Below are 27,716 nucleotides of genomic sequence, written 5' to 3' on the forward strand. Positions count from 1 at the left end.
AAAGTATAAATGCATACGGTGTAGAATGGGGTTGTAAGAGGACTTATCGAAGAGGGGGGGAATTTGAGCTACTACTTCTGTAGGTTAGGATGATGATGATGATGATGGCGCTCCTAGGAATAAATGTAATGTTTTAATATTACGAAATAATGTGTATAAAATGGTGTTGTATAGTTAAATAGGGTAATAGCTTAGTGTGTAAATATAATAAATTTCTATGCGCAACCTGTTGTTGTAAACCTACGGTATTTTGGTCCAGAGGGGAAAAAGTGCGCCTCTTTTATTATATACAAGACAAGAAAATAAAGATAAAAATTCCGCCCCAAAATTTGTATTTTTTTAAACAGTTTTATTCACAATTTTTGATTTCAGATACGACTATGATAAACTAAATATCTTTTGTTTCATATCTGCTATTTATGCACGACAAATTAAAGCACGACAAATGTACAGCAATTGCTTATGTTGATCCTCTATTTGTGTGATATGTAGGCACGACAGATATAGGCACGAAAAATTGCTCCTGCTGTTTTGTTTTATTGTTTTTTGTCACTAAACGTCTTTGTTAAAAATAAACGATTCTTTTTTTTTTTAGACTTGAGAGCAATATTAAAAAAAAAAAAAATTATACGAGTCAAACATAAAAGGAAGAAAAAGTTCCTGCACTTTAAAAGAAAAATGATATTTGTTTACTTTTTAAAAATCGTAAATGTTTATTTAAATTTCTGATAGTAAATGTTTTTTTAACAGTAAATGTTTTTTAATAGTAAATGTTTTTTTATAGTAAATGTTTTTTAATAGTAATTGTTTTTTTTATAGTCAATGTTTTTTTTCAAAGTAAATGTTGAAAAAAAAAAACAAAAAAACTGACAATAAAAAGTAAATGTATAAAAAAAATAATTTAATTCTCCTCAATTCTTGGCCCGTCCGTCCGGAAAAAGAGCTTGTTTATTTTTACAAAGATTTTTAGATAAAAAAAAGAGAAAAGAAGAAGAAGAAGAAGAAGAAGAAGAAGAAGAAGAAGAAAATCAGCATGCCATTACGGCTGAATAGAAATCATTTTTTTTTTTTTTACATAAAGTTCCGAGGTTGTCGATTGATGTGCCTAAATATCACACAAATAGAGAACCAGCAGGAGCGGTTGTCGTGCCTCAATTTGTCGTACATAATTAGTAAAACCCCTATCTACTGAAATTAGAAAAGGAAAATAAATAAATTAAAAAAAATAACAAACAAACAGTGGAGTGGAGTGGAGAGGAGGAGATTGATTTCCAGAAATCGCAAGAAATCGTCATTCATGCATTATCAACTCAGTTGGAGCTTTGTTGAAGTTGAATTTCTTATAGTAGCCGTTTCTATTTCTTCTATAAATATATAAATTTAATTGTTAATTTTTAGATCAAAGAAATGGTTATATTAGTAAAGTAAAAAATAAATATATGAAAGAAAGAAAGAAAGAAGAGAGAGAGAGAGAGAGAGAGAGGGGTCGAAAGTCGCAGTAAAAATACTGAGGCACACTAGCAGCAGCAGCAGCAGTCGTCTTCTGAATAAAGAGAGATAGATAGAGAAATCAATGCAAAGGCAAAAGAGTGAACATGTCTCAGTTCTTGTAAATCTAGATACTGAGATGGAGCAAATAGATAGACAGATAAGAAATAAAGAGAGTGAAATAGCAGTGCTTGGGCCGCCGCTGTCATGGGCGTCATCGTCGCTTCTTTGCGTAAAGAAAAAGAGAAATTCCTATAATATTTGGGATTAAAAGAAAAAGCGACTGACACGGGGAATGTATATATTTATACCAAATAATAGCAGAACTAACCACACGGGAATTATATTTATTGGTAAGTTATATTATTTACTTAATATATTTCTTACCCGACCAAGACAGCGCCTTCCTTGTTATACATTATTTACTACTATGACAGTTAAATATTGAAAAACCAATTTCTGCCACCGACTCTGCTGGTTGTTTTTTCTAATGTTTGTTTTATTATTATTATTATTTTATTTTTTAAATGTGTAAGATTATAATTATCTGTATGAATTTCATATTTATCTTGGAAGTTTTTTTTTTTTGAAAATTTATTTACTTAAAAAAAATACAATTTAATATTTTAGCACGCGACATGTGACGCAGACGCACTGACGCACATTATGTTTTCTTTATTATAGATTTAATAAATACATTTTTTTTTGTATTATACAAACACCGTGACAGCGAATTAGTAAAATCTTTTACGTAGTATTCTGTTACGTTTCGGTGTGCTGAACACGAATCTGAAAACTGGGTTAGGGTTAGGGTACATTTTTTTTCTACTAATTCGCTGTCACGGTATTTGTATAAATTTACCTTTTTTTTTACATAGGGGTCACTACTTATCAAAGGCCAGAGACCACTCGAGGATAAGTGTTAATGGGTATACATTTAGTCATTGTGATATTTCATTTATCAAAGTAATCCCTTAAGAAAAAAAAATTTACTTTCTCCCCCGTGAAGATAGATCTTCTACAGAATTTGAACCGATTTTTTTTTATTTTTTACAATTTATTTTTAACCCTAACGTTAGTTTTAGGTTTAGTTCGGCAAATGTCTGGTCAGCTTCAAATCCTATAGAAGCACCTTATTTAGATATTTTGAATTATTTTGTTCGGTAAACGATTCAGAAAAATAGTTCCAAAAAACTATCAAAGAATTTTTTTTAATGCGCGTGAGCGCGCGCACACACACACACACACACACGTACACGTGTGTGTGTATTTAACTCGGAATTAAGCCTTATAATGACTTGACTACATCTATTTTTCAACGTCGAATTAGTCTCATCCTTTAATTCGCAACGTTTCAGTCGATGTAACCTCCGATCTTAAAGTCCATCTATTCGGACTAGAAACTGAAGTTCGGCAAGATGCATTTGAATAAGAGACATCGGCCAAAACCCAGATGAGAATAGTAATCCGAATAATGCATTTTTTTTTTTCTTGCATCAATTTTGGCTGGTATTTTTTTAAGTTCTAACATTCTTAATGTCTTAAAAATCAATTCCTCAATTTAATATCGAATCTGTTTTTACTACGCATGGATTTTTTTTTTTCATGTAAATTCTGATTCCTTGTTTCTTAGTGTTTTGACTTCCTGATAAGTCAAATTGACTAAAGAAAAAAAAAGCTTTTGTTAAAAAATGACTTGATATCGAAAGGAAAATCTTGTCCAAATTCTAAATGAACTGATCCATCCTAATAATCTGATCACTGCTATATAAATTATATAAATTAATTAGCAGCGAGGCGCGCCGTCTCTCTTTCATTGATTCATATTCCTAAAAATTGAAGTTTGAATATCAGGACCAATGAATGAATGAATTGGTTTGTGGAGAACGATGAACCGAAGAAACTCATTGTTGACTCATAAGATTTGGGGGGTGGGGGTGAAAAGGAAAATAAAAATGAGTAAAAAAATGCCCCCCCCCCCCCGCTTCGTTATCACTCATCCTCTTTTAAATGCTTACAAAATTCAAAAACCTTTGCTCGCACACAAATAATATCAATATAAACAAGTATTAGTAATATAAGCACACTGACCTTCGTCATTTAAAATTGAATAGGTGTTACTGTTAAACGTGAATTTATGTTAGAAATAAAAGAAATTAGCGAAATTCACACCGATTCAAATTCCTTTATAATAACAAAGATATCGGCTTTGTATGACTCTTGTGTCCGTTTCTCGCTTATACGTAACTTAAAAAAATATTTACTGTTAATCAAATATTTACTGAAATCTAAAAACGAGGTAAAACTTTTTTAAAAAATCCTGTTTTAAAAGAGCTTAATTTTTAACAATAGGTAAAGAAAGGTGGAGAATAGTTGAAAAAAAAAACAAAAAAAAAACGGTACTCATGCAGTCATGCAGTGCACTCATTGATCCGTGCTGAAATAATATTATTATTTAAAAAGCCATTCTTAACATGGGGAGGGGAGGGTGTTTTGTACATATTCTGTACTTTAACCTTACAATTGAATAATAAAAAAAAAACGGGTTTGTATTACTGTACACATAGATTCGAAAAAGTTGTCAAAAAACAAATATATAACAAATAAATGTTATCAAAGGCAAGATAAGTTACTTTTCTGCCAAACTGGATATATTTTTTGTGTTTTTATTCAATGTAACATGTTTATTCAACTCGAAAACCATAGTGTTTGCCGGTGTATTGGAAAATTCAAGATGGCGTCTCACACCCTCTTTAACACCGTAAGTTTGGGAAAAGGTGTTATAAATAATAAACTATACAAAATACTATTAAAAACCCGCCGAATATATGTCAACCTATATCACGGTAACATATATTGAGTGAGTTTTTAACAGTATTTTATCTGGGTTTTTATTTATAACACCTTTTCCCAAACTTACCGTGTTAAAGAGAGAATCAGACGCCATCTTGAATTTTCCAATACATCGGTAAACACTGTATGTTTTTCGAGCTGAATAAACATGTTACATTGAATAAAAACACGAAAAATATATCCAGTTTGGTAGAAAAGTAACTTATCTTGCTTTTGATAACATTTATTTGTTATATATTTGCTTTTTGACAACTTTTTCGAATCCGTGTACAGTAATACAAACCCAAAAAACATAAAACTTTAATTAAACTTGGAAATACGATTAATCGAAATGATGAACTTAGTTCATTATTTTGACTAATTTTATGTTGATTGTTTTTTCACGCTTAAGAGTGGAAACTAGTTGTATATTATCAGTTAAGGAATGAGCGAAAAAAAATAATCCAAAACAATGTTTACATTTTTTTTTTTTTTTTTTTTTTTGCTATTTCTGCAGTTTACGACACGTGCTAAAATGACGTAATTATTTAGAAATCCATTTTTACTATTGGAGGAGGAAATAGAGCGGATCAGTAAGTGCATTAACACCAAAAAACACTTCCTTCTCCAATAGTAAAAAAAGGATTTCTAAATAATTACGTCATTTTAGCACGTGTCGTAAACTGCAGAAATAGCAAAAAAAAAAAGTTTTGGATTATTTTTTCGCTCATTCCTTAACTCTAACATACAACTAGTTTCCACTCTTAAGCGTGAAAAACAATTAACATAAAATTAGTCGAAATAATGAACTTGGTTCATTATTTCAACTAATTTTATGTTTTCAATTTAAATAAGTTCATTGAACTTATTTGAATTGAGCAATGTATCAAACAGTTATGATGCTAGGCCTTTTGGGCTAAGATCAAAGTGTAGTATATGTTTATAAAATAACATATTGGATATTTAAGCCTCTGAGATGGGTATATATGCTGATGACACTACACTCTGTGGCAGGCACGACAGGAAGACGAATGAAAACATTTCTAAAGAAATGGCAGAAACACTAGAGGAAGACCTCCAATCTGTAGTGGAATGGGGACAAAAGTGGTTGGTCGCGTTCAATGCTGCCAAGACTAAACTAGTTTCATTCAATAATTACAAGAAACCCTCTCTACCACCCATAGCAATGGCCAACGACTCTTTATCTAAAAGTCCATCTTTCAAACTCCTTGGCCTAATGTTCACAGGAAACATGAGTTGGAACAATTACATTGAAAGCATTGCCAGGGCCGCTGCAAGAAAGGTGGGCTCTCTCTACCGTGCTAGAAAACTACTAACACCCGAAAGTATCCTGTACCTCTATAAGGCCACCATTCGCCCATGTATGGAGTATTGCTGCCACATCTGGGCTGGTGCATCTGCTACTAGTCTCTCGCTCCTTGACAAGGTTCAAAAGAGAGTCGCAAACCTGATAGGTCCTGAACTGGCATCTAAGCTTCAGCCTCTGTCCCATCGACGAAATGTTGCATCCCTCTGCCTTTTCTACAAGTATTTTAGTGGTGAATGCTCTGACGAACTGCAATCACTTGTGCCCCCACGACGTGAGCACCCTCGACAAACCCGACAGGCTACTAGATCCCACCCCCACACTGTAGAGATCCCTAGATGTAAAAGATCTTTTTACTCCAATAGTTTCTTCCCCAGAACCGCTAGACTCTGGAATTCCATTCCAGGTCCCTGCTTCCCCAACAGTACTGACGTGCGTTCAAGTGTAACGTGAACCGACACCTTGCTGCCCAAATCCCTACATAGTACCCCAGTAGTTGTTGCCCCTGACAGTAGCCCCCTACACCAAAGTGGCAATTTGCCTTGTTTGGGGTGAAAATGTAATTAAAAAAAAAAAAAAAAAAAAAAAAAAAAAAGGATGCCCTCCCTCCTCGAGAGTAAGTGTGGTATTGTGGCGACTGCTATGAGTAGACCAAATAAGATAGATGAATAATTAAAATTATACCATTACTCCATTTACTCTACTTCCGGGTGTATTTAGAAGCCATGTTGTAAAAATCTCTATTCTTCTAGTATATTAAAAAAATTTGGTACTAGTGCAGAGAGTGATCCGGACGTAAATAATAACGTTATTATTTACGTCCGGATCACATATAGAATAGGTACAAAACACCCTTACCATCACCATGTTAAGAATGGCTGTTTGTATAATAATACCAAAAGCCATTCTTAACATGGTGATGGTGAGGGTGTTTTGTACCTATTCTATACTTTAACCTTACAGTTGAATAAAAAAAAGAAAATTTTAATTAAACTTGAATACGATTTAAAAAATAGCGCGGATCGGATCACTCTCTGCACTAGCACCAAAAATTTCAAACCTGTTATTTTCTTCGGATTATATGCGCAATACTCAAAAGATTTTTTTAACTCTGAATGATTCCTCATATGCAATATTAAAAAAAAAATCATTTTTTTTTTATTTATTGTATTACGATCTCAAATTATGCTTTATAATTTTTTGTACCCCCCCCCCTCACTCATAACCCTTTCGAACCCTATTCTGGACATTTGTCCTACTTTCAGATGCAGTTATATATTTTTTGTGTACTTCTACAGTTTATCGCCGAAAATTGTGACGCCATTTTATTTCGGGCACCTGTCGTTAAAATCAGGAGGAGAAATCAGTATTTTAACCTCTGACCGAAGTAGGAAAAAAAATGGGTTTGTATTACTATACACATAGATTCGAAAAAGTTGTCAAAAAACAAATATATGACAAATAAATGTTATCAAAGGCAAGATAAGTTACTTTTCTACCAAACTGGATATATTTTTCGTGTTTTTATTCAATGTAACATGTTTATTCAGCTCGAAAAACATAGTGTTTACCGATGTATTGGAAAATTCAAGATGGCGTCTGACTCTCTCTTAAACACGGTAAGTTTGGGAAAAGGTGTTATAAATAAAAAACTGGATAAAATACTGCTAAAAACTAACTCAATATATGTTACCGTGACATAGGTTGACATATATTCAGCGGGGTTTTAATAGTATTTTGTCTAGTTTTTTTATTTATAACATCTTTACCCAAACTTACCGTGTTAAAGAGGGAATGAGGCGCCATCTTGAATTTTCCAATACATCAGTAAACACTGTATGGTTTTCGAGCTGAATAAACATGTTACATTCAATAAAAACACGAAAAATATATCCAGTTTGGTAGAAAAGTAACTTATCTTGCCTTTGATAACATTTATTTGTTATATATTTGTTTTTTGACAACTTTTTCGAATCTATGTGTACAGTAATACAAACCCAAAAAAATATACAAAATTGTTTTATTAAAATTATATTTTCTTACGCAGACTTTTCAATAAATGTTCTACAATTATATTTTGATATTGGCCTTTTGGTCAAGATCAAAGTGTAGTATCTGTTCTTCAGATGCTGCAGTTGCACTGCTGCACTCTGCAGCTGCACTTCCATTTCTTGTTCTTTCGGTGAAGGAGCAGTCCTTCACGACTGAGACAATTTTTTTTTATTTTTGTACCTTTTCTCCACGTTAAAAAACGACCCTGGTGTCTAACTCTGTCCCGTGGGCCGTGGGGAGGCATTGTAAATAGGTACGATTATATTTTGATAAATTTTTATACAATAAATGTTTTGGTTTTCAAATGGCGTTGTTCGCCCAGTTTAAAATAAGTATGAATAATGTCATTTTTAATTTCTGTTTTTACACGTTTCATGAAAAACTTTCCAGTTTTCATGATTGCAATTAAACAATTACGGATATATGTTCTCTTTCACTTTCTTTATTTACTTTTTTTTCATACTTCTTTCCCTCCTACTTCGGCCATAATTTAAAATACTGATTTCTTCCTCTGATTTTAATGACAGGTGTCCGAAATAAAATGGAATCTCCATTTTCAGCGATAAACTATTGAAGTACCATTTTTGTTTTTAAAATAAAATTCAAGTACGTATTGGAGGGTTGTGTCACTATACGCATAGATTCGTAAAACAAAACAAAAATATAACAAATCTGGAAAAGTTTTCAGTGGTTTTACTCCCTTTAAAACGTGTAATCGCTTCGAAAATCAGTGTTTATCGATATTTTTTAAAAAGAAAAATGGCGGCATGCTCGCTGTTGAACATGGTAAGTTTGTGAAAATGTGTTCAAACAAACACATTATATAAAATATTGCTAGAAACCTACCCAATGTGTCACAGTAACATATTGGGTGGGTTTCTAGCAGTATTTTATTTTATTTTTTTGTTTTAATTTTTAAGTAAGTTTCAAAACTTTAAATATTTAGGTGTTAATTCGCAGCCATTTTTCTTGTTCTCAAATAATGTGCGACATTGTTTTTTCAAAGTAAATAAATACCACTAAGAATTTTTTTAGATAGGCAGAAGAGTAACTTCTCTTGCCTTTGATAACATTCGTTATATTTTTGGACCACCTTTTCGTCCATCTGTGGATTGTAAAATAAAACCCTTATATTTTATGACAAAGATTTTAGTTGTTTAATTTTTTAAGCAACTTTTTGAAGTTATTAAAACGAAATTTGACTCCATTAAAACGAAAAAATCTGTAACAGTTTGAAGATCCAATTTCGAAATGTCAACATGTGGTCTCACTGGTCTAATCTTAAAATTTTTTTTCTACCAGTAATCGTAAAACCTTTCGAATGCTTCAACATTTTTCTTTGGCTGTAGAATTCTTTTTATTCCCCCTGAAACCATTTATTTTATTTTTGACAATTATTAATTAAAACCAACTTAAGTTGGGTTATGCCATTGCAATAATCTGCAGCCAAGTTTTAAAAAGTTATAAAAAAAACCCCGGTAAATATACAGATACGCTACAACAGAACAACACCGGCTACTCTGTTTTTTTTTTTTTTTTTTTTTTTTTTTTAGGGGGTAATCGAGGTCGCTGACAACGAATCTGATAATCAAACCCGGGGCAAATTTACCGTTTGCATGGTATTAACCCCTGAACCCACGAACTACTTTCCGCTATTTTACAGCTTCCGTTTACGCTACGCACAAGCGCGCGGTAACAAACGACGGTTGTTGAATGTACGTTCACGTAGCAAACTGCCTTTTCACATGGCGTACGAATCTTTTGTGGAACATTTAAACTTATACGAAAAAAGAAAAGCACTCCAAGTGGGGTGGGGATAATGTCGGAAATATTTTTTCTTTTCATTGGCGGACAATTTTAAATTCGAAGAAAAAATTGTCTAAAACAAAATTAAAAAAAAAAATACATTACAGTACTTTGGGGGGATTTTTTAACGTAGTTTTTAATGCGGTTTACAAAGACATAAGCACCAAATATTATGTTTTTCGTTCTTTTTTTGCGGGAGGAGGATTCAATTATAGAACTTGTGTGGCTTAACAGGTGCTTCTGTAGTTTAATTAACCGTTTTTCCGTAAGTAACGCGCCGACATTTACCGATTAGAATACATTTTAACATTTTTAAATTTTACTGCTTTCTGTTTACATTGGGGGAGGAGGCGGGGCACGGGGGTGGTGTTGGGGCGCACGCGCGTTTGCTTTCCACGGACCGCTCCCTTAGCAGTATCAGAATTTTTGTAGGAATTTTTGACACCCCTAACACGAAACTGCGAATACAATATAAAAATCTCGGAATTTCTCTGTTAAAAGTGGGTTATTTATTTTCTTTATGGATTATACTTCCAAAATAAACTATTACAGTTGTTTTAAAAGTAATAGAAATATTTTTTTTTTTTTTTTTTTTTTTAAAACAATAATGAATTTTCCGAACTCAATATTTTTCAATTAAAAATCTATCAAAATTTTTCTATTGATTCTATTTTTACGATATTTTCAGGGTCAGTGTGAAATTTTATGTTCTTTCTAATAAATCGAATATAATATTTTAGACAAACGTTTTTTTTTTTTAATTCACGACCCCCCCCCATCCCAATTTTTAAGTGTCTATTAAAAAGTAAATACTTAATTTAGTAACCCGAAAGTAAATAATTAATTTACTCACAAATTGAAGAGAAAAGGTCAATACATAATATATTCAAATTTAAAAAAAAAAGACATCGTGTTCTTTTAGAATTTTACCTGTAAAGTTTGAAGTTTAAAACCTTTTTTTTAAACCACGTTATTTGTTTTTTCTTTTTTTTTTTTTTTTTTTAATGGAACCTTGGTCCTTGCTCCTTTAATTGAAAAAAAATTAGGGCTTGAATTACATTTTTCGAGGAGTTATAAGCTTGGAAAGACAGGGGGTCGAATAATTCACGCCTCCCATTTTGTAAATGTCTAATAATAATTAATTTAGACCCCGATAAGTACATAATTATTTACTCACAAATTGAAGAGAAAAGGTCAATACATAATATATTCAAATTTAAAACAAAAAGAACATATTGTTCTCGTAGAATTTTACCTGTAAAGTCCGAAGTTTAAAACCTTTTTAAAAAAAAACACGTTTCTTTTTTTTTTTTTTTTTTTTTTTTTTTTTAATGAAATCTTGGTCCTTGCTCCTTTAATTGAAAAAAATTAGGGCTTGAATTGCATTTTTCGAGGAGTTATAAGCTTGGAAAGATGGGGTGGAATTATTCGCTATTTTCACAAAATTTCTGACACTGCTCCCTTAATAGACATGCGCAGAAGGTTTTCAGTGGTCTATTTTAGCCATTGAATTACGTCAAGTACGAATTGGAATCAACAGCTAACGGACTATATATAGAAAAATAAATGCACATAGAATAAATTTGGTTTTTAAAGTATTGTTCTGCTTCTAAAAGTCTATAATTTAAGCTTCATTTCTTGAAAAAAATTAAAAATTATAATCAAATACTCGTCAGTTATTAGATTAGCGACTAGTACTAAATTAGTTAATATTTAGGTTTTAAATACTTTAAATTGTATTTAAATTGATCAGAAGTTCTTTTTCAAGAACATGATTTTAATTGTGTGGTCAAGTTTCGAGTGTTGTGAATCGTTATCGAATTTTACAGAGAATACCGACAGAAAAATAATAAAAATTAAAACATGGCCGTCAAAATCAATTGGGCTTTTTTATTTTTTTTTTGCCTGAAAGTTTTTCATGGCTAAATAGACCACTAAAAATCTTCTGCGCATTTCTGTTAAGGGAGAGGCCCGTGGAAAACAAACGTTTGCCTATGGTCCACACTCATCATCAAATACCCCAACAGGATCACAGAAAGCTGTTAAAACCTTTGTCAACACGAGAGAGCTGATATTAAAGATAGCCCCTTTTAGATTGAATTCTAAAAATAAATGTTGTGTATTTCCCCCCTTTTGATGGCAATCGCGAATACCGACCCAATGAATGATACCATTTTACTTTATATTTATTTTTATTTTTTATTTTATTCAAATGTTTAAATACTCTCCGTAATCTGGTCCACTTCACAAATCCTAAGGATTTTGGGTATTTCTACACTTTATCGCCGAAATTGGAGATGACATTTTATTTCACGCACCTGCCGCTCAAGTCCAAGGGAGAAATCAGTATTTTAAACTATGGCTGAAGTTAGAAATAAATAAAAAAAATTAAACTTCCGGAAAGAACTATGAAAAAAGTAAATAAAGTGAAAGATAACATATATCCATAATTATTTAATTGGAAATGCTTCGATTTAATTAATGAAAATGTGAAAGCTTTTCATGAAAGATATTTATTTTTTTTTATTAAGAACAAAATGAAATACCATATTCATAATCGTTTAAACTGGGCAAGCGCCATTTGAAAACCAAAACATTTATTGTATAAAAATTTATCAAAATATAATTGTAAAAACATTTATTGAAAAGTTTGCATAAGAAAATATAATTTTAATAAAACAATTTTGTATCTCCAGTTCAATTTTTTTCTTATTTCATGCTTCGGCTATAGTTTAAAATACTGATTTCTCCCTTGCATTTAAACTGCAGGTGTGTGAAATAAAATGGCGTCTCCAGTTTCGGCGATAAAGTGTAGAAGTACCGGATTTTGTGGTAAAACATACAGGAACTACATCTTGCATACGTAATTTTGTATAAAACTTTTGGGGGGAGGTACCTTGATTGTTCAAACATGCTAGATCAGTCCCCTCTCTGATTAAAAAGGTCTTTAACTTGTTACACTTTAGAACAAGAATGCCAGACTAATGTTTGAAGACAAATTTTTCAGAGAAAAAGGCCAGAAATGCTAAATTGGAAACTGAAACCACACCTTAACAAAAACAAGACTCCTCCATAAAGAAAAAATGAGTTATATTGAAGATGTTGACTCCCAAATATTCCTGTCTTTTTTTTTTTTTTAATTTCATATTGTTTTCTTATTAAAAACGTTCCTATATGTTTGAGGAGAAATTTTTTTCGGCGCTTCTACACTATTGGGACGAAATTTCAGAAACCGTAATACTGAATTTCACATGAAAACTATACTATCAACATATTCTTTGTATTTTTAAGATTATATTAAAAAAAATTACGAAAATCAATGGTAAAAAATTATTAAAGAAAATAAAAAATAGAATTTGAAAACGATCGTAAGACGAGTTCAAAAGGAGGTAATTTTCCGTTTTGATTTAAACAAGATGGTGGCAACTTTTCACTTGCTAACACAATTAAAGTTGTTTTATTTAATAATTCGGTAATATTCGGGTAATTTCGATGGCATGATTTGGAAACTACCATTGTAACTTGTTAGACTTGACAAAAAAATCAGTTGAAACCATTTTTTGTTTTTATCTGAAAACTCCATTTATCGACTACAAAATTTCGTCCTAATTCTGTAGAAGCGCCATTTTTTTTCTTTAGATGAATACATTTCTACTAAAGAATATTAATAAATTCTACATACATACATGCATATATACAGAGGGATGGGAGTCAGAATTTGGGTTTTTCATAAAAGATTGTTGTTTATAGCAGATAAGAGACTTGCTTGCTAGCTATCTAAGAGCACACGTCAGCTTTTGGGCTCTAGCCCAAAGCTGGATCCCTGCCCAAAAGAGCAAAGTGGAAAGAACGACTTTTCCCATGACTGACTGAGTAGCCGGATGAACATTGTAACAAAAATCGAATTAAGTTAAAAACCTGCTCCAGAAAATGGCCAAATTTAAGTTTCCTTCGCATGAAGTGCATCTGAAATTATTTTATGCAATAATTATTTACATGTGGTGGATTCTCTCATCGAAGACGATGAATGAGGCTTCAGTATGCAATCTTCAACAGCTCCTAAGCTCGGTGATACCACAGGCGTAATTGCAATCCTGTAGACATCCGGCACACTCCTCCGCAGATGGTGAACTTGCATATGTTCATTGGTCAAAGTGAACAGATAACCCTGCTTTTCTGCGTGCTTTGAAACCAGAGTGCTTGTGGTACAAGGTCCACGTTTCGGCACCATACAGAAGAGTAGGCAGAATAACAGATTTGTAGACTGCCACCTTCACTTTTAGAGACACATCGTGGTTGTTCCAGAGTCTGTGTCGCAACCTACCAAATGCCTTACTAGCTTTATTAATTCTACTTTGGATGTCCTTTTCAAATTTAGCATCATCAGACACAACAGAGCCGAGGTATGTAAAAGATACTGTTTTCAAAGCTTCACCATTAACATATACCACTGGTTGTGAAGACAGGATGTTCAATGTGATTGTCTCCTTTCACTGGGGAATAGTGGCGACAGTACGATCTGGCTGTGAACAAAGTGAGCCATTTGAAGTGTCAAATGGAACTAAGCAAGGCTGTGTCCTTGCTCCGATCCTATTTACTCTTTTCTTTTCGGTGATGCTTGAGACAGCTTTCAAGAACACCTCAGGAGGTGTAGATGAGTATCGATCAAGTGGAGGATTATTTAACCAGCAACGATTCAAAGCCAAAACCAAGACTTCTGTGCAGACTGTTCTTGATCGCCTTTATGCTGATGACTGTGCTCTTGTTCATTGTCTTGATGACATGCAGATAGCTTTTCTGGTGCATGTAAAGCCTTCGGTTTTACAATTAGCATAAAAAAAGACTGAAATTATTCACCAGCCAAAACCAAATGCTACGCCCTCTTCACAACCAGTAGTATTTACATTTACAAAAAAAGAATTTGGGCACGTGTAAAAGTAATAGAAATGTCAGCAAGTTGAAATGGACATTTTGTATTTCAACTTGTCAACATTATTCATCCATCCAAACAAAGATTTTACTTGTTACTTGATGTATGATTCTTGTTAATTGTAGCTATAGGATGCTTCATACCCTCCAAAAAATTCCAGCAAAAACCTAACAGCCAGTCGTGATTCTCTCAAGAATGTGCTGCTGCGCACAGAAATCACTTTTTCCATTGCTTTCACCATAATAGATATACTAAGACTGTTTTCAGGAACCACTGTAAAAGAGTAATAAGAGAATTGTATGCTGAGTCCATAAGTACAAAGTAGCTGAGCAGCGGCTTGGTTCCCACCAGTTTTTGAAAATAGCAAACAGTCCTGAATAGAAACATGTACTCTATCCCAACCATCATCAATGGACCTAACGTAATCTCATTAGCATCATACAAACTCTTTGCCGAAAACTTTGCAGCTAATTCTACTCTTTGCGACCAAGACTGTCAACCCCCTGTATTTCCTCCTGTATCAGAAAACATGCTATGTGACATACAAATATCTGTGTGATGTTTCCAAACTATCAAAAAACTTGATTCCAGTAAAGCAACTGGCGCTGACGGCATTCCAATTATAATGTTGAAAAAGCTTCAACCAGAACTAGCTTCCATACTTACAAAGCTGTTCAAGAGTTGTCTTAAGAAGAATTGCTTCCCAACATCCTGGAGAACCTCATCAGTATGCCCTGTATTTAAGATTTCAGGGGATCGGTCATCTTCCTCACAGTACAGACCAATAAGTCTCGTCTCCTATGCGTCATGAGTAAGTTGCTGGAATCTGTTAAATAGAGAAGTAGTCAATCACCTCAGCAAAAATAACCTTAGTGCCATGCAATATGGTTTTCACTTTGCTAGATCTACAGTAGATGTGCTAACAGTTATATCGCATAGGATTAGCGAATCTCTCGACGGAGGTAACCTTTCTAGGGCAATTGCTCTTGACATATTAAAGACCTTTAATAGAGTATGACATAAAGGTCTACTCCACAAGATCTCCAGTTACGGTATTACTGGAAATGTCTTAATTATTAAATCATTTCTCTCTGATAGGTTCATAAGAGTAGTAGTTGATGGACAGAAATCAGAAGCTCATAGTATTAATGCTGGAGTCCCTCAAGGGTTCGCCCTGGGCCCAACTCTCTTCCTGATCTACATCAATGATCTCCCAAATCACATCTTAAGATCATTTGTAGATATTTTTTCTGACAACACTACTATCTATGGCACACATCAAAAGCTGTAAACAATTAAGTTCTCTCTGATTCTCTCTCCTCTGATCATGAGCATGTGGTACAATGGGGGAAGAGGTGGCTAGTTACTTTTAATGCATCTAAAACCAAGCTTCTATCTTTACATCATTAATGCCCAAATCTCCATCTGGCATCAATTAAAATAGATGGCTCTTGTCTTGGAGGCTCCATGTTTTGACAAGCTTCTGGGTTTGACCTTTTCTCCTGATCTGAAATGGAATATGTACATCAAATCTGTTTCCAAGGTCACTGGAAAAATGGTGGAATCCTTCTATCACTTCATTAAATATCTCGCTGCTGATGCAATTCTTTATCTATATAAGTCAGGTACGGCCAAGAATGGAGTACAGTTGCCACATCTGGGCAGGAGCTGCTAGAAAGACCTCATCCTGCTTTGACAGAGTTCAAAATAGACTTTGTAGCCTAGTGGGGGGGGGCTTTTTCTCTTCCCTGCAACCTCTTTCCCAAAGAGACGTTGCCAGCCTATCTCTGCCTTATTGTTATTTCCGTGGCAAGTGCTCGTCTGAGCTCCAATCTATGGTTCTCCTCGCCAAACTTTCAAGAAAAATATTCGTCTAGCTGAAACCACTGTCAATAATTCCCCCCCCCCTTATCTGTGCCGAAACATAAATGTAGATTCCATGAACAAAGCTTACTTCTTAGAACCGCATCCCTATGGAACTCTCTTCCATTTGTCTGTTTTCCAGCTGACTACAATTTGGTAGACTTCAAGTCCAACGTGAACAAATTCTTGATGTTCTTAAGTAATCCAATTTACCAAATTTCCATTATTAACGATTACTGATACACTCAATAACCCTTATCCTTGAGTAGTTTCCAGGCCTTGATAAGTGGTGATTCCATTTGTATGATAAAAAAAAAAGTGAGTATATATATATATATATATATATATATAATTTCAATGTTACATGACCAGAATTTTAAGAGTTAATCAGTTAAATATTTTCAGACATGCACGTACATTTATTTTATTTATATAGAAATTGTTCAACTTTTTTGTTAGTAAAAGAATCGGTTAAAACAATTTTTTTTCAAGGTTCATTATTTAAAAATAGCATTTACATTAAATATCAGATATTGTACATCAAATATCTGGCATCAAATAACATTGAAATCTGCTAACATATTTCTCACTGTTATGACCCGGGTTTAAGTGATGTATCAAATTTTAGGCAAAATTCAGCTTTATATATCAACTTGGTCTTTTTCGAGGATGATGCACTGATTCTAATGATTCTCTAAACAATCCGATGCCTTTTTTGTAGAACAATTTGTTTTTGATCTCAAAATACACCTCAGTTTCCAACATCGCTTCTTCATTAGAGCCAAATTTTTCTCTGGAGCATTCTTTTGAGGTTGATAAACGGTCAATAGTTACTGGGAGGCACAGATAAAAAAAAAAAAAAAATGGGTGCAGAAACAATTCAAAGTACACTTCATATTGTTTCGTTATTGTTGTGATTAACTTGTGACACGGTACATTGTCTTGGTAAAGGAGCACATTTTTCTTAATTTGTGGTTGGTGATTTCTTTTAAACAATAATATTACATAATATTTGTCATTGATGGTTTCTCTTAAGCTAACCAATAAAAAAGATCTTGCATATCTTAAATTAGAGGCCAAACCCTTACCTACTGTTGTTTGCGTCTTTGATTAATTTTCATCTGCTGACTTTTTATTGCATTGAAACAGTTGTAAATAACGCTTGAAACTTGCAACATGTTTTTGTTTAACTGTGGGCAAACATGGCATCCACTTTGAACACTGCTTTTTTATTGATAAATGTGCATAAAAAAATGCGGATTTCTGCAACTTAGCTGCTAGTTTATGCAACTTCAATTAATGATCGGCCTAATTTTGATGTTTTTCAGGATAGCTGCTTTATTTTGGCAACCTGAGAATTCAACATCATTTGCATCTATATAACTGCGTTTAAATTCTAATTGTTCCTGACAAAGAAGTCAAAATCGCACTTATGCTATTGATTTCCTTGGACAGTATTTTTCTCATCAAAAAATTAGGTTGATAGGTTTGTTTGGAAGTCAATTTGTAGAAGTTGTCAAACATCTCCCCCCCCCCCGCATATAACACAAAAAAAAAAAAACGATAACCGAATATGAAGAAACAATGCTTTATCAACATACAAAATTCATTTTTTTTTTTTTTCATTCTTTTAAAAACTTGCACAGTAGCTTTACTTAAATAACATTAATTTGTAAACTAATAAACCTGATTGGGCTTGTTTTGACGTGTGCCATTTAAAGGATAGTACTTTATAAAAATCCTAGATTTATTAGTGGCGCCATCTATATATCAAGCACAAGAAATACTCAGTCCGCAAATTGTGGGCATACTATAAAACTCAAACAATTTTTTCCTTTCTCTTTTGCATGTTTCTTTCAAACAACATACTCAATTTCTCTTTACAGAGAAAAAAAAAGTTTTTTCACTAGAACATTCTCATTCTTTGATCTCTCATTATGAACACTAAACAAAGTTGCCAATAAAAATTGTTTTGTCTGCATTCTTTTGATAAGGCCCTATATTATTGGGTAATAGAGATAATGTTGCAGGTTCGAATACAGGTATCAACCATTTCAACTTTTATCTTAAAAATATGAATTGACATTAAAACCTTTTCATAAACAAAATTTAAACAAGTAGGATAGTTTTCAATGTATACATCTATGAAGTGTACTTGGGCATTTATTAAGCGACATATATATGCTTCACTGGACACTATCGAAGTCCATGAAGTGTCTGTCAAGGCCTTCTTCACCATTTAAGGTCACATGCACATCTGTTGGGTAAGGACAAAAGATAATAGAACAAAGTTTCATTAATGATTTGAATATTCCTGAGACTTTCAGGCCCCAAAGGGTGCCAGCTAGATTGTAACACAAACATGTGTGTCCTCTCTGAGAACAGAAGAGATGGGGGGAAAGACTGTTTTTAGCTTTTCATATTCATTGTCTTTCTCTGACTTAGCTGAAAGAAACTGCTAATTGGAAATTTCGTCCAATGAAAAGTTGTTATGCAAATATCTTGTACTGCGTTATTACGCTCAACAAGATATCCAGCAATGAATAGCTGGCAATGTCCTCAGTTATTAAATCCTTTCTCTCTGATAGTATTTGTTGATAGTCAGAAGCACATAGTATTAATGCTGGTGTCCTTCGGGGTTCCATCCTAGGCCCAACTCTCTTCCTAATCTTTATCAACGATCTCCCAAAACACATTCTTAGACATTTATGCAGGTGACACTACCATCTATGGCAACACTTCAAAGGCCGGAAATGGCCAAGATTTCTGTTTCTCTGTCCTCTGATCTTGAGCATGTGGTGCAATGGGGAAAAAGGTGGTTGGTTAATTTTAATGCATCTAAACTCAAACTTCTTTCTCTCCATCAATGCTCTGACCTCCATTTGGCCTCAATTGAAATGAATGGCTCTCGTCTTGTGGGAGCACTATGTTTTGACAAACTTGTGGGACTGACCTTTAATCCTGATCTGAAATGGAACATGTACATCAAATCTGTTTCCAATATTTCTGAAAAAATGGATCACTCTACCGCTCTGGTTGATATCTCTCTGCCAATGTAATCCTCTATCTGTATAAGAGCCAAGTACGTCCTAGGATATAGAACTGGGCAGAAGTTGCTTAGAGTACCCTATCCTGCCTTGACAGTTTAAAACAGACTTCGAAATCTAGTAGGTGATACCCTTTTCTCTTCCCTGCAATCTCTCTCCCACAAAAGACGTTGCAAGCCTGTTTCTGCTCTATCATTTTCATGGCAGATGCTTGTCTGAACTTCAATTTATGATCCCCACCCTTGCCAGACTTTTATAAAAAAAAAACGCTCGTCTAGTTACAACCATTATCAACAATTTCTCCCAATCTCAGCCTACATCTAAACAGATTTCATGAACAAAGCTTCTTTTCCAGAACTGCCCGCCTGTAGAACACTGTTCTGCTGATCTACTTTCTGGCTGACAATATTGTTGTCTTCAACTTCCATGTAAACAAGTTCTTCTTGAGCTGGCCCTTTAAATAATCAAATTAGACCCAATTTCCACCACTTAGGATTATTACACTCTTGTCCCGGTGACATTGATCCTTATCCTTGCATGGCCATGTGATGACTCGCTTGTTAAAAAAACCAAAAAAACTTAGAAATATTTAATTGACATTTTCTAGTTGCTACCAAATATATGTGAAATCGTTTAAAAAAATAGTTAAAAAGGTAAAACTTTTGAACCCTCTAACTGCTTAAAAAAACTTATTTGTACCGCTTTCACTAATAATTGCTTTCACATAGATATATTTGTGAAATAGTAAAAAAGAAAATAGCCAAATTAAAAAGGGGCTTACACAATATTTGAAGACCAAACTGCATAAAATTATAACGTTATCTTTACTATCAAATAATTTTAAAATAATCACAAAATAGTCAAAATTTGAAGTAAATTTTTTAAAAAGGCCAATCTAGCAACTCTTTAAGAAAAAAAGTTGATCTAAATATCTGTAGCACACGTCATGTGCATTACCGCCTTTTTGTAAAGCCCCCTCCCTCCCTGCCCTCCACATTTTTCATGGACATAAAAAAAAAATAATAGGATTATCAATTTTTATGTCACCTGAAAAAGTGCCTCGAGAGCGAATAACATTTTAATTTTTATAATCGAATAGTTATTTGTCTTGGAATATGTTTTCTTGCTTAGATATAGACCAACCCACATGGTTGTTCGTTAGGTACAGGCAAAAATGGGGGACCTAGTTTTGAAAGCCGATTTATAATTTTTTTTTTGTATGTTTCTGACTACTTTTTGATTGTATTTGAAAGATTAAGGACTAAGCTTAATTTCCAAAACGAAAATAAATATTTGTACACGTAAAAAAATGTTATGAAAAATGTTTTCACGGCGAGCTCACCAATTTAGCTAAATTTTGAAGTTAAATAAATTCATTGTAAAAATCCTTTAAAAGATAAATATTAGTTTTCTGGGTCTATTTCAAAGATAATTAGTGCAGTAAAGTCCCAAAATATTGAATAAAATAAAATAAAATTTAAAGAAAAAACCTTGTTTGTACAAAACATAAATTAATTAGCCCAAAAACCGAGTGATTCTGCTGTTCGCAAAACGCAACAAACTAAAATTTTGTAAACACAAAATATACGAAGGCTCAAAATTTCAGGCAGTCGAAAGACTGAAAATGACGTCATGTAATTAAAAGGGAGGAAGGGGTGAGATAGTTTTCTTTTTTCCTAGACGTGCATCCGTACATTCCTATTCTGAACGTTTGTATAAAATTTTCCATTTTTTAATTTAATTATTTTTCTATGTTCCCGATTTTAAATTAATTTTTTTTTTTAATTATTGTTCAATATTATAAAAAATGTTACGACGAAAGTTCACATTCTTGCAAGCAAGGAAATTATTAAAATCTTGCATATAAAAATCATGCAAAACCTACAATTAAAAAAAAAAAAAAAATTTTTTGCAATTTTTGTGTGAAAATATAAAATAAACAATGCTTAATTCAATGGTAATATTGGTAGTTCGAGAAATTCATTTTTCTTCGAGTTATATCGAATTCATTAATACGGACTTTAGAGGCGTTTTCATAATATTCCTGTAAAATTATTTTATTTTTATTGTTACAAATTATGATGCTTTATTTATATAAAAAAAGCAAAAATAAATTCTGGCGTTTTTTTATTTACTACTGAAAACCATAACTTTAGTAAAGGTATTTTTTGTTTAAACAAAATAATACATTTCCACTTAGATATAAATAAAAATAATTAGTTCATTATATTCCGCGATAAATACTGGAAATTTCATTAAAATTGGTTAATTTCCTGATTTTTGGTGATTTTTCTTTTTTTTTTTTTTAATTTTTTTTTTTTTATAAGTAAAGGAAGGAGTCAAAATGTTTATACATACTGAGCATTGGCATTCAATTTTGCCCGTACCTACCGTAGATACGGGCAAAATGAATGCCGATGCTCAAAATGAATTTTGACCCCTCCCTTTACTTAAAAATTTACCAAAAATCAGGAAATTAACCAATTTTAATGAAATTTTTAGTATTTATCAAATAATGATAACGGAATATATTAAACCCATTATTTTTATTTAAATCTTAGTGGAAATGTATTATTTCATTTAAATAAAAAATACCTTTACTAAAGTTATTTTCAGTAATAAAAAAACAAAATGATTTAATTTATTTTTATGAAAATAAAGCATCGTAAAATATAACAATAAAAAAAAAATGATTTCCTCTGAAGTCTGTATTAATGAATTTGGTATAACTTGAAGAAAAATGAATTTCTCAGACTATCGATATTATCATTGAATTAAGCATTGTTTATTTAATATTTTCACACAAAAAAAATTATAGTAGTAAATTTTTTTTTTTTTTTTTTTTTTTTTTTAATTACAGGTTTGGCATAATTTTTAAATGTAAGATTTTAATATTTTCCTCGTTTAAATGAATGTGAAACTTTTGGCATAACATAATTTTTTATATAATATTGAACAGTAATTAAAAAATAATTTTAAAACAGGAACAAAGAAAAATAATTCAATTAAAAATCGTAAAAATGATACAAACGTTCAGAATAGGAATGTACGGATGCACATATGGGGGGGGGAAACTAGCACACCTCTTCCTCCCTTTTAATTACATGACGTCATTTTCAGTCTTTCGACCGGCTGAAATTTTGGGCCTCTGTATATTCTGTGTTTACAAAACTTTAGTTAGTTGCACTTTTGCGGACGGCAGAATGATTCAGCTTTGGGTCTAATTAAGTTATTATATACAAAACTAGACAAAATACTGTTAGAAACTCGCTCAATATATATTACCGTGATATAGGCTGACATATTCGGTGGGGTTTTAACAGTATTTTGTATATTATTTTTAACTCCTTTTCCCAAACTTATCGTGTCAAAGAGAGTCGGGCGCCATTTTTAATTTTCCAATACATCGGTAAACAGTTTTTCGAGCTGAATAAACATGTTACATTAAATAAAAACACTAAAAACATATCTAATTAGATAGAAAAGTAACTTATTTTGCCTTTGATAACATTTATTTGTTCTATATTTGTTTCAACTTTTTCGAATCTGTGTATATAGTAAAACAAAACAATTGATCAAATATTTTTATTTTTAAATAAAATCAAATTTTATTAGTAACAGAAGAGCGGCCGTTTTGTCCGCCATTTTGAAAACAATCTAAAAAAAGACATAATTCAAACGCGAGATTTACGTTGTAAATCCTTCGAATGTATATTGATCGCTAAAATTTATTTTCTTCATGAAAGTAAAACCACTCAATCAATTTACGTATTATATATATATATATATATATATATATATATATATATATATATATATATATATATATATATGAGCAAACAGTTAATAAAACATGTTAAAAAACACTTTGAAAAAGAGTTAAACATATTTAATCTGAAAAGGATCCACTTGATAAGTGGATAGTCCTTAATCCGCGGAGTTTTGAAGAAATACTGTCCTTCTCATCAGAGGGTAGGAATTAGCAAAATGCGGGATCGGATTTTGCATGCAAAAGTATTTGATGAAACTGCAAGTAAGTCAAAGATCTTACTTGATAACAAAAAGTGAAGCAGAGGGAATATGGTGAAGAAAAAGATGATTACACGTGAATGGATAGTCTGGTGAAAAGTAAATAATCCAATGACGGTAAAATCCAAAAATATAACTCCAAGAAAGTTATATATAATTTCATTCGTTTCGTCACGGGTACGTACGTACAGATTCTTTACTTTTTTTGTTTGTTTTTTTTCTCTTTTTAATATAGGGAATTCTGGACAAAATTTTTGTTTTAGTCTTTGAAAAACGTTTTTATTGCAATATACGATTTCGTTCAAATTCCATATTGTTACAGTGAGAATAAAAAATGGCGGACGTTAATTTAAAAAAAATTAATGGAAATCGCTCCAGACAAGACATGAAGCCACTTGATGTTAGGAGCTTTAAAAAAAAAAGCAAAAAAAAAAAGTTAAAACCAGCCTTCATAAATATCGTCCATGGATTGTGAGGACTAAAGGATAGAATAAGGGAAACACTAGTTACAAGGCTACCATAAGTAAACCCCAATATTCACTTTCTAGTATCCTTAATTTCTGGAAATAACTGAAGTCTGATTAGTTTTTCATTTTCTCATTTTAATTAACAGAAAAATAAATTTTGTGTTTAGAACATAAAACCTTCATTTTAAGTTAAAAGTCGCCAACATATGGGCCGAATCCGGCCTGCAAAATCTTAGCGAGGAGTGCCGATGAGGCTGCTGAGGCATTTTTTTTGTAAGCATATATATATATATATATATACCAACAAAAACCTGTCTAGCTGAAACCACTATCAATAATTTCCCCTACTCTTTATCTATGCCTACACCTAAACGTAGATTCCATGAACAAAGTTTCTTTCTTCGAACTGCTCGCATGTGAAACTCTTCCGTTACAAAACAAAGCAAAAAAAAAAAAAAAAAAAAAACTTGGCTATATGCTCTTCAAACGATATTTAGTTAAATAATCGTCTGGAAATGAGTGATCATTTCATTTTATCCCTCACTCAGTTATTTTTCAGAATTTGCGCCCGATAACCATTAAAAAAAATGTCCAAAATGTCATTTTTCTCTTTATGAACACCAATAAGCCATAATACTTGACTTTGGTCAGCGCATATTTACTTTTTTAATACAACAAAATTTTACGATTTTTACCGATGAAGTGCTTTTAGCAGCCATTGATCATCTCTCTGAAAAGGGGTTAGTTTATTGCTAATCGCCCTACATGCTCTTAGCGGGGAGTGCCGATGGGCTGTTTAGGCATTTTTTGTTATGGAGAAAATAAATGAATATCGTTAGTCGAATAGAGTTGTCCGTCGTTGAATTTTACTGCATCGTAAAAATGTTGTGTACCGCGTGTCTTATCTGGCTAGTCATAAAATTTTTGTTTCTTAAAACAAAAACTACTTGATCAAGTTATGTGATTTTTGGAACATGACATCTTTCTATAACGTAAGCATAATGATTATTCTGTATTTTAAAAAAAATAAAAAAAATAAAAAAAGTATGATTCTGAATAAAATCTCTAAACTTTAATTCTATCCGCCAGTTGAAAGGTTTTAAAATCACTTTCACATATCGAACGTTAGGAAGTAATTTTCACGTGTCCACTTGATACACCCGGATTATAAAATAAAAAAATATAATCCACGCGGACAGGCGTGAGAAATTCGAAAGCGTACTTGCTGACACTAGGTAACTAGCGGTAAACTGCTTTGCACGTGTACGTGCAAATGCAAAGATCACTTTGGTTTATACAAATAATAACATGCAAACATCAGAGATCATCAACCACCAAGTTCAGCCTGGGAAGAACTTGTTCAATCTTGTGCAATGGAAAAGGAAAGGGCTACGACTAACTATTGAGGCAGCTTTCTGTGATCGTTTACAAAGAATTTACTTCAGTTTTGTGTGGACCGTTTTGCTTCACGTTGAATGCCCTGAAAAAGTCCGTACTGATTAATGTTTACCAGTCTTAAATTAAGTAAATGAACTTTTTATTTATTTTTTTCAGAACGATATTTAATAATAAAAAATACTATTTAGCGCAAAATAATTTGTTTGGCAATAGTGCTCATCCTCAAAAAATTCTCTAGAATTTGTAACGTTAAACTTGGACTCAACCTATTTTTTAACTAAACATTAATCAGAAGGGATTTTTTTTTTTTTAGGACATGACACATTAAGCGGAACAGTCCGCACAAAACGGAAGTAGATCCTTTAAGAATCATAATCGTTGAAACTACAAAAACAAAACATTTTGTATAAAACAGAAGTGAAAAATTATACTTCATTATTTCTTATTTAAATCAAGATGCAATAGCGTAAAGTATTAAACTTAAAAAAAAAAAAAATCCTATTAGAAAATTAAATAAATCAAAATGCATTTCGGTTTATTTGTATACACTGACACGTGAAAGGAATTTTAATCATTTAAACTGTCAAATAGAAAGTAATTAGCTGGCTTCAGTTTTAGCAACTTTTCATGTATTAAAATATTGAAAGTTTTTGGAAGCAATTTGCATCTGATAAGATAGTTAATAAATTGAAATAATTACCTGGCGAAGGTAAGAATAGTTCAGAGGTCCCTCGCCCTTATGGTAAGTACAGGTATTTTGCTAAATAACATTATCGTTGCCTCCGTTCGGTCTTGAGACGATACCCTTTGTGAATGTGACTCCGCATGTAATTGTGAAGCAACAGTTGCGCAACCTCCAACCACACCTCTCCTGAATCGGCACTGTTTGATTTCAGCGGCAAGGAGAAATAACAATGCCAAAATAAACGGAGAGTACTTACACTATTTGGTATTTGCAAATGGTCTGAGATTTTCTACAACCATAACCAAGCCCCTCATTGGCTGATTTGGCCACCTACTGTATTTGTTTCGACCAATTTGATTGGTCGATGTTTGAATCGCCAGCGATGAGTTTGACGGGCTTTTGAATGCCTTTTCTCTTTACAGGCAGTTCCAGTAAAACGGCCGAACCAGAAGGATGGAACTCAACTCTCTCTGGATATGAGACATTTGAGACTTTATTTTAAAACTTTAATGAATAAATAGGCTGTTATGTCTCTCGGAGACTTTTAAGGCCAGAATTATCGACCAGTCATTAATGACTTTTCCTTCAAATGAACATTAATTATGAACTTCTGTAATGTCGACTCTAGTCGAGAATTGAATCTTTACATCAGAAGGCATCATACCAACCCTTCAAATGGCTGTAATTAATCCGATCTTCGAACAGTGCTGTACCTGAATACCAGTTCCTAATGAAGATAAAAGAATTATCTTTTGAGATTGTTATCAGCTCTATTCAGAGGCAAATTAGGCATTTCCTTTTTTTTTTTTTTTTTTTTTTGCAACGAAGAATGAATAAAATTTGAATTTTAGAGTAATGCTTTGTTCTAATTGTTCAGTTTTTGCCACTATCTTGGAGCAAAAACAGGTGAGATAAAATATCTTACGGGTCACCCATTTTAGTACTGACCATGTTCAACGTTGCTTAACTTTGGTGATCTAACAGGAACCGGTGAGTTAAACGTGATTATGCCGTATTAACGTTATTACTTAGAAAGCCATTGTGTTAACTATTCTTCACCTTTTATTCATTACCTAATCAGAATTAGTTTTATAACAATTTGGTTCAAACGATACCATACTAATCCGAAAATAATGACTAGATTTTTTTCATATATTTTAGATTTATAATTAATCATTAAAATTTTCCTTTTTTTAGGATTTTCAAATTAAATTGTTTCACAACACTTGGTCTAATATTATTAAATGTTGTGACGAAGTTTGTTGACACGCACCCACACCGTTTTTTTCTTTCATTAGTGACTGCCAAATGTTTAGTCCTGTTTTTTCATTATTCTATAGGAGCCCCTCCTTCCACGTCTTTCCCACTGTTGATTGGTATTTGTAGTTAGGATTTTTGCTTTTTTTTCATTGTTTACAAAGATAACTGATATTAGCGCTATACAATAATTATGTTCTAACCTTTTGTATTTGTTTGGTTAATCGTCAGCTCATTGACGCATGTGATTAAATTTCTTTTTTTTTTTTTTTATCACCATTGTTTCAATATGTCATTTTTTTTCACCTTTGGCATTCATAACTGACGTGCGTATGATATGTCAGGGTTGGGGGAGTGTTTATTGGGTACAAATTATTATTTTTTTTTAAAGTGTTTATTTATTTTTAATTTTTCCTGGGGATTGGGGAATTCACTCGCTATTTCGGACACTTTAACTGAGAGATTTTTTAAACATTAACCGTCCCTTTAAATTATTTGTATTTCTTCTGCACTTGGTTCACCAGGTATATTCAGC

General features: G+C 32.5%; 1 protein-coding gene across 26 annotated transcripts in view; it reads left to right on the forward strand.

Moving 5' to 3' along the window:
* Nucleotides 1–1,577: 1,577 nt before the first annotated feature.
* The window catches only part of LOC145303571 (uncharacterized), a 612,784-nt gene continuing 586,645 nt past the window's right edge, over nt 1,578–27,716 (forward strand). For all 26 annotated transcript variants that reach the window (XM_080145085.1, XM_080145093.1, XM_080145097.1 and 23 more), the window contains exon 1: nt 1,578–1,841. The gene's annotated coding sequence lies outside the window, so the exon portion shown is untranslated. The remainder of the gene's footprint in view (nt 1,842–27,716) is intronic.

This window comes from Euprymna scolopes, chromosome 19 (genome assembly GCF_053919585.1).
Source record: "Euprymna scolopes isolate OS-2025 chromosome 19, ASM5391958v1, whole genome shotgun sequence".
NCBI lineage: Eukaryota > Metazoa > Mollusca > Cephalopoda > Sepiida > Sepiolidae > Euprymna > Euprymna scolopes.